The sequence below is a fragment of the Trichechus manatus genome, unplaced genomic scaffold, assembly GCF_000243295.1.
Source record: "Trichechus manatus latirostris isolate Lorelei unplaced genomic scaffold, TriManLat1.0 scaffold00179, whole genome shotgun sequence".
NCBI lineage: Eukaryota > Metazoa > Chordata > Mammalia > Sirenia > Trichechidae > Trichechus > Trichechus manatus.
This window is the reverse complement of record NW_004444115.1, coordinates 4490902-4498415: the sequence shown is the minus strand read 5'-3', so window position 1 is coordinate 4498415 and position 7514 is coordinate 4490902. Positions and strand designations below refer to the sequence as shown.

At 42.4% G+C, this 7514-nt stretch overlaps 1 protein-coding gene across 1 annotated transcript in view; it reads left to right on the top strand.

Annotated features, from left to right (window-relative positions):
- The first annotated feature begins 5872 nt into the window (after window positions 1-5872).
- Window positions 5873-7514, top strand: part of PLEKHB2 (pleckstrin homology domain containing B2) — a 65277-nt gene continuing 63635 nt past the window's right edge. Inside the window, 1 exon segment of the mRNA XM_004387048.2 lies at window positions 5873-5903. The gene's annotated coding sequence lies outside the window, so the exon portion shown is untranslated.

The following is a 7514-nucleotide window of genomic DNA, read 5'->3' as shown; positions in this document are numbered from 1 at the left end:
ATAAATAAATAAATAAAAAATTAAAAAAAAAAAAATTACTCAGGGATAAGTGGTAACTTTGGTGAAGGGTAAAACGGTACACAGTACTGGGGAAGTCAGCACAACTTCACCAAGGCAAGGTCATGGAAGCTTCATAGACACATCCAGACTCCCTGAGGGAATGAATTACTGGGCTGAGGGCTGGGGACCATGGTCTCAGGTGACAACTAGCTCAACTGGAAAACAGAGCTTATAAAGAAAATGTTCTACTTCCTACTTCAGTGAGCAGCATCTGAGGTCTTAAAAGCTTTTGAGCGGCCATCTAAGATACTCTACTGTTTCTACCCTGTCTGGAACAAGGGAGAATGAAGAAAGCCAAAGACATAAGGGAAAGATTAGTCCAAAGGACTAATGGACCAGAACTATCACAGTCTCCATCAGACTTAGTCCAGCACAACTAGATGGTGCCCGGCTACCGCCACTGACTGTTCTGATAGGGATCACAATAGAGGGTCCCAGACAGAGCTGGAGAAAAATGTAGAACAAAATTCTAACTCACAAAAACAGATCAGACTTACTGGTCTGACAGAGACTGGAGAAACACCGAGAGTATGGCCCCTGGACACCCTTTTAACTCAGTAATGAAGTCACTCCTGAGGTTCACCCTTCAGCCAAAGATTAGACAGGTCCATAAAACAAACAATAATATACATAGCTAAACCATTTATATGAAATTAATGGCACACCAGCTCAGGCGCAAGGGTGAGAAGGCAGGAGGGGACAGGAAAGCTGGACAAATGGAAAAGGGGAACTCAAGGTTGAGAAGGGGAGAGTGTTGACACTTTGTGGGATTGGCACCACAGCCACAGAACAATATGTGTATTAATTGTTTAATGAGAAACTAATTTGCTCTGTAAACCTTCTTCTAAAGCACCAAAAAAAACAAAAAAACAAAACAAAAAAAAAAACCACCCTCAGGGGACAATTTCGGTTTAAAGTTTAAAGCTTAAAGATTATCTCAGAGCAATAGTTTCAAGGGTTCTGTTCTGCATTTCCCCCTTTTGACCAGGATTCTTTTATAGAATCTTTGATCAAAACATTCAGTAATGGTAGCCAGGCACCATCTGGTTCTTCTGGTCTCATGGCAAAGGAGGCAGTTGTTCATGGAGGCAACCCTACACACATTCCATTCCCTCCTCTGATTCCTGACTCTCCTTCTTCTTATTATGCTCCACCTGAATGGAGACCATTTGTTGTTCGTTGGGTCACCATTGGCAAGCTTTTAAGACCCCAGGCACTACACAATGAACTAGGAGGTAGAACAGAAGTACTGACAATAATATCAGGCCAATCAACTGGGATAACCCATGACACCATGACCCTATGTGAAGGTTGTTGTTGTGTGTTGTTAGGTGCCTTGGAGTCAGCTCCAACTTATAGGGACCCTATGTACAACAGAACAAAACACTACCTGGTCCTGTGCCATCCTCACAATTGTTATATTTGAGCTCATTGTTGTAGCCATTGTGTCAATCCATCTCATTGAGGGTCTTCCTGTTTTTCATTGACCCTCTAATTTACCAAGCATGTTGTATTTCTCCAGGGACTGATCCCTCCTGATAACATATTCAAAGTATGTGAGATGTAGTCCTGCGGTCCTTGCTTGTAAGGAGCATTCTGGGTGCTAACAATTCCTTTTTAGCTGAAAATTAAGCCATACTCAAGAAGAAATGGAGGCACGATAACAAACTCAAAATGGATTAAGAAGCTAAATGTGCTAGCTAAAATCATAAAATTCTTAGAAGAAAAAGCAGGGGCAATGCTGTTGGGCCTAGCTTCTAACAGCGGATTATTAAATATAATAAAAGCACAAACAGCAACAGACAAAACAAATACATGGAACCTCATAAAAACTAAAAACTTTTGTTCATCAAAAAACTTTACCAAAAGAGTGAAAAGACAAGCTACTGACTGGGAGAGTATCTTTGGAAACCATATATCCGACAAGAATCTAATAATCAAAATATATATAAACCTTTAACAACTTAACAAGAAAAAGACAAATAACCCAATCATAAAATGGGTAAAGGACTTGAATAGACATTACCAAAAAGGACATTCAAATGGGCACCAAGCACATGCAAAGATGCTCATTGTCATTAGCCACCAGAGAGATGCAAATCAAAACCACAATGAAATACCATTTCACTCCCACTAGGATGGCTCAGGAAACTCTGGTGGCATAGTGGTTAAGAGCTACGGCTGCTAACTAAAAGGCCAGCAGTTTGAATCCACCACACACTCCTTCGAAACCCTATGGGGCAGTTCTACTCTGTCCTACAGGGTCACTATGAGTTGGAATCGACTCGATGGCAATGGGTTTGGTTTTTTTTTTTTTTTTTTTTTTTTTTTGGTTTAGGATGGCTAAGATAAAACAAACAAACAGAAAATAACAAATGTTGGTGAGGATGTGGGGAAATTAGAACCCTTACCCATTGTTAGTAGGAATGCAAAATGGTATGTGTGGAAAACGGTATGGTGGTTCCTCAAAAAACTAAATATAAAACTACCATATGACCCAGCAATTCTACTCCTAGGTGTATACCCAAAAGACTTGAAAGTAGAGACTCAAACAGAGACTTGTACACTAATGTTCATTACAACACTATTCACAATAGTCAAAAGTAGGAACAACATAAGTGCCCATCAACAGATGAATGGATAAACAAAATGTGATACATACAGTCATGGTCTGAATTATGTCCCCCCAAAAATGTGTGTATCAATTTGGCTGGGCCATGATTCTCAGAAGTGTGGTTGGCCTCCATTTTGTGACTGTAATTTTATGTTAAAGAGGATTAGGGTGGGATTGTAACACCACCTTTACCCAGGTCACATCCCTGATCCAATGTAAAGGGAGTTTCCCTGGGGTGTGGCCTGCACCATCTTTTATCTCTCAAGAGATAAAAGGAAAGGGAAGCAAGCAGAGAGTTGGGGACCTCATACCATTAAGAAAGCCGTGCCGGGAGCAGAGAGCGTCCTTTGGACCGGGGTCCCCGTGCAGAGAAGCTCCTAGTCCGGGGGAACACCGAAGAGAAGAAGGCTGACAGAGAAAGCCTTCCCCTGATGCTGACGCCCTGAATTTGGACTTTTAGCCTACTTTACTGTGAAGAAATAAATTTCTCTTTGTTAAAACCATCCACTTGTGGTATTTCTGTTATAGCAGCACTAGATAACTAAGATGCATTGATACAATGGAATACTACTCAGCCAATAGGAGAAATGATATCTTAACACATGGATGGAGCTGGAAGACATTATGTTGAGTGAAATAAGTCAATCACAAAAGGACAAATATTATATGACCTCACTTATATACAAAGACAAGAGAAGGCAAACTTATAGACAACAAAGTTTATTAGTGATTACCAGAGTGGAACGGAGGGGGAAAAATGTGCGGTTAACGGTGATGGAAATATCACATTGATTAAGGGTATGGTTGCACAGCCAATTATCATAATTGCTGTCAATAAACTGTACACCTGTAAGAAGTTGAATTGGCAAAAGTTGTATGATAGATATATTTACAACAACGACCAAAAAAAAAAAAAAAAGGTAGCTGCTGAGGCTACTTACAGACATCCAAAAACCTCACAGAATTTGTTTCCTTGTTTTGGAGTTTTAGGGTCATGGTTTCATGGGACATCCCAGTTAATTGGCCTAATATGTTTAGTGCTTCTGTCCTACCTCCTAGTTCAGTGTGTAGTGCCTGGTGTCTTAAAAGCTTGGAAGTGACCATCCAAGGCACAAGAATTGGTCTCTATTCATCTGGAGTAACAGAAGGAGAGTCAGGAATAGGAGGATGTGGAATGTGTGGCTAATTGCCTCCATGAACAACTGCCTTCTTTGCCATGAGACCAGAACTGAATGGTGCTGGATGTTCAGACCATTATTGAATAGTCTGATGTTCCATAGAAGAATTCTGAGTAAAAGGGGGAAAATGCAGAACAGAATGTCAAATTCCATGGATTCTAGACTTCTGGAGCCATGAAGGTTGGATAAACCCATGAAACTACTGCCCTGAGATAATCTTTAAACCTTAAACCAAAAAATATCCCCTAAAGTCTTCTTAAAACCAAACAATAGTTTAGGTTAACATAGTAAAAAATGTCTGCCTTGAGCTGTATGCTTTTTAACAACTATCTAGAGGAGATCAAAGGGATAACAGTAACTCAAAAGATTAGACAGGAAGCTTAGGGGATATTGAATTTATGTTAACAGTTTTTGATGCTTTGTTGTACATGACTTTATGTGGTTTTCCTTTTTCTCATTTGAGTCTCTTACCCAACTAGATTAAGAACTCTGGAGGTCAGAGATTATTTCTCGTCGGCATAGTGTTTTTAAAATTTTAAATCTCAAATATAGAGCGATTCACAAAAATGAGCGAATAGTAAATTTCGGTTTTTCAGGATGGATGGAGGAAAGACATGAGGTGGGACGGTCACGTTGTCAAAAAATCTCGGGGAACATGTTAATTAAAAATGCCATTGACCCTTGGTGCCTGAGAATCTTTCACTTTTTTTTCGTGCCTCTGGTTTGACTGGAGCCCTGGTGGCGCAGTGGTTAAGAGCTTGACTGCTAACTAAAAGGTTGACAGTTTGAATCCACCAGCTGTTCCTTGGAAACGGTATGGGGCAGTTCTACTCTGTTCTACAGGGTCGCAATGAGTCTGAAGCAACTGGATGGGTGTTTGGTTTGGTTTGCTTTGTATAGGACAAGGTAGAGCCACCACCACAGAGCAGCAAAGAGGGTGATAATGGTTGTAGAACTGGAAGAATGTAATCAGTGTCACTAAATGGTACACGTAGAAACTTGAATTGGTGCATGTTTTGCTGTGAATATTCTCAACAACAATAAAATAAAATTATGTTAAAAAAAAAAAGACGACATGGAGAAACCTCCTAACCGAGTAGCCCATGCTCCATCCCCTTCCTCCAAGCGCTCTTCAAACAACTCCAAGTTTGCCCACCAGCCCAACTGCAACTCCCAGAGGGACCTCTCGCGTCGCCAGGCGCATGTGCGCCCGCGTGACACAGAGCGGCGAGCCCACGATACTCGCTGCTTTCCTCACACTGTGTTTTTCACACGAGTTTGGGTGCTGTGACCTGCGTTCTTCCGCTCCCAGGCCCTGGTTTGGAGAGCGGCGTCCGGGTGTGATTTCAGGTGACTGACTTCCGGTTCGGTCGTGGCGCCCCGGCGCCCCGCAACACCTGGGCTGGAAGCCCAGGCGTCCGGCCCAAGCCCCTCGGACTGTACCCTCCAGCGTGCCTCACCCCCTATCCCCTCGCGGCCCGCACCCCGTCTGGCCTCCCGTCCTGCGCTGAGACCCTCCAGGTTGTCTCATTTAGAGCCGCCCACGCCTGTCCGGACTCCCCGCCCCGCGCAGCCCTCTCCAGCTCCAGCCCTGCCCCCTCCTTGACCACTGGGCGGTCGTTTGAGGTTCCGCACTTCCAAACGCGGGGTTCCTGCTGCCGCCTACTTTCTTGCAGGTTCCATCCCTGGGCCCCGCCGCCCTCCGGCGGTTTTGGGTCTCCTGGTGGTCAGGCTCCAGCGCCGGCAGTCCGCTCAGCCCCAGCTGCGGCTACTCAGGTCGAGGGGATTAAGCGCTCGTTCTCCTTTTTCCCCTCTGGAGGTTGCAGCTCTATGGAGAAGGAGAATGTCTGACGCTTTGAGATCTCGGGTGAAACCCTCAGCGCTTTCCAGGAGGCCCGCCCGCTGCGTTTGACTTGCTTTTGGCAGTGTCTTTAGTTTTTGATACTTTGTTGTACATGACTTTATGTGGTTTTCCATTTTCGCATTTGAGTCTCTCACCCAACTAGATTGAGAATTCCGGAGGTCAGGGATTTTTATTTCTCTTCGGCGTAGTGTTTTTTGTTTTTTTAAATTTTAAATCTCAAATATACAGCGATTCACAAAAATGAGCGAATAGTTAATTTTGGTTTTTCAGGATGGATGGAGGAAAGAAAATGAGGTGGGATGGTCACATTGTCAGAAAATCTCTAGGAACATATTAATTTAAAATGCCTGAGAATCTTTCACTTTTTTTTTCTTGCCTCTGGTTTGACTGGAGCCTTGGTGGTGCAGTGGTTAAGAGCTTGACTGCTAACTAAAAGGTTGGCAGTTCTAATCCACCAGCTGTTCCTTGGAAACTGTATGGGGCAGTTCTACCCTGTCCTATAAGATCGCTATGAGTTGGAATCAACTGGATGCCAAAGAGTTTAGTTTGGTCAGCTTTGACTAGGACAAGGTATTGCCACCACCAGAGGGCAGAGTGCTTATAGCTGAAAGGAAGAATGTTCTCTGCTCTTCCATGGTCCTTGAGGGAACCATTACCAGTGCAGGAAGTGATTTCTCCAAAGTCACAGGAGAAATTAGGGCCTGAGCTGGGACAGTTAACTGGCCCTTAATGAATATACATACTTTTTTTATTATCAAAGTTTTTTGTTGGGGTGAGTTCCTATCTACCAGGGACTACAACTATGTCTCAATATGTGCTATAGTAACTCCAGGGTAATAGCCATTATGCGAAATAGTCATACTTGGGCTTTGTTATGCATATAGATCATAATTAAGTCAGTGGAGAATGAGCCCAGAAAAACCCTGACAGTAGAGCCATTACTCTAGAAAGTTCCAGAGCTATGCAACCTGTAAGGCATCATCTATGAGCTGATGATGAAGCTCAAGGAGCTGGTGGAATGAAACAGCTCATTTTCTGCTCTTCTCAGCAAGATAACTATGGCTCCAATGCAGGAACCTGAAATTAGATCTTGTAAAATCCTTTCAGCTCCTAAAGTAAGTGAAAGGACCAGGAACTAGGGCAGTGGAGGATTAAGTAGAATTGGAGGGAATGGAAGCTTCTGGAATGGAAAGTAGCTGGGTTTAGAGGCCACCAGAGATGACAAAGAATATAATACAGATAAAAGGAAATGGGAAAACAATTCAAATCTTGAATGTTATTCAGATACCAGAAGTGAAGTGAAATTTCTCCCTTTGTGGGGGTAACTGCTTTAAACAATATCAGAAAGGTGAATCACTACTACTTGAGTAGAGATTGGTGTTTCAAGATGCCAAGAACAGCTTATGATATAGAAGTGAGCTGAGTTTATGGGAAGAAGTGGTTACAGTAACCTGTTACCCAGATTTGATATTGGAATGACATTTCTAGCAATGGCTTTGTCTGTGAGATTCTGGCAAATTTTTGTAGCAGACAGTTTTTTTGTTTTTTTAAAAAAATCTTTATTTATTTATTTATTTTAAATTGTACCTCAGGTGAAGGCTTACAGTACAAATAGTTTCTCATGAAACAGTAGTACACATATTGTTTTATGACATTGGTTAACAACCCCACAACATGTCAACTCTGTAACTTCTCAACTTTTTTTTGGTGAAAATACACATAGCCAAAGATACACCATTTCAAAAATTTCTACATGCACAGTTCAGTGACATTGACTATGTTCTTCCAATTGTGCTGT